The sequence below is a fragment of the Mandrillus leucophaeus genome, unplaced genomic scaffold (assembly GCF_000951045.1).
Source record: "Mandrillus leucophaeus isolate KB7577 unplaced genomic scaffold, Mleu.le_1.0 Scaffold1099, whole genome shotgun sequence".
Lineage (NCBI taxonomy): Eukaryota > Metazoa > Chordata > Mammalia > Primates > Cercopithecidae > Mandrillus > Mandrillus leucophaeus.
Window position 1 is genome coordinate 450,782 of NW_012099198.1, and position 803 is coordinate 451,584.

An 803-nucleotide genomic window follows, 5' to 3' on the forward strand; every position below is an offset into this window, starting at 1 on the left:
TGTGAAGAAAGTCATTGGTAGCTTGATGGGGATGGCATTGAATCTATAAATTACCTTGGGCAGTATGGCCATTTTCACGATATTGATTCTTTCTACACCATTAATTAGAGATATATTTTCTTTGAAAAATTACTTAAATTTTTAATTTACTTTTGTGCAAAGGGAGTCTTCATCAAGTTTGAAAAAGAAGATAAAAAGGTACATAAGTGAAAAGTTTCATTTCATTCCTTTCTCCATTTCTACTTTCCCCCTTTCTCTTTTGGTTTTCTTAGTTTCCTGTATTTTTTTCGGAGTTTTTTTTTTTTTTTTTTTTTTTTGAGACAGAGTCTTGCTCTGTTGTCCAGGCTGGAGTGCAGTGGCATGATCACAGCTCACTGCACTCTCTGCCTCCCAGGTTCAAGTGATTCTCCTGCCTCAGCATCTGAGTAGTTGAGACTACATGCACGAGCCACCATGCCCAGCTACTATTTGTATTTTTAGTAGAGATGTGGTTTCACCATGTTGGCCAGGCTCATCTTGAACTCCTGGCCTCATGTGATTCGCCCAATCCAGGCCTCCCAAAGTGCTGGGATTACAGGCCTCAGCCACCGTGTTCAGCCTCTTTCAGAGTTTCTTTAAGCAAATACAAGTATAATATGTATGTTCTCATTTATTTCTACGTTTTACGTGAGTTATAACATACTATATAAATGCATCTGAAACTTATAAACAGTGTATCTGGGAGTTTTTAAATATTTGTACAAGGAAATATTCCTCATTCTTTTCTTACAGTTTTGTGGTATTCATAAAATGGACATACCATT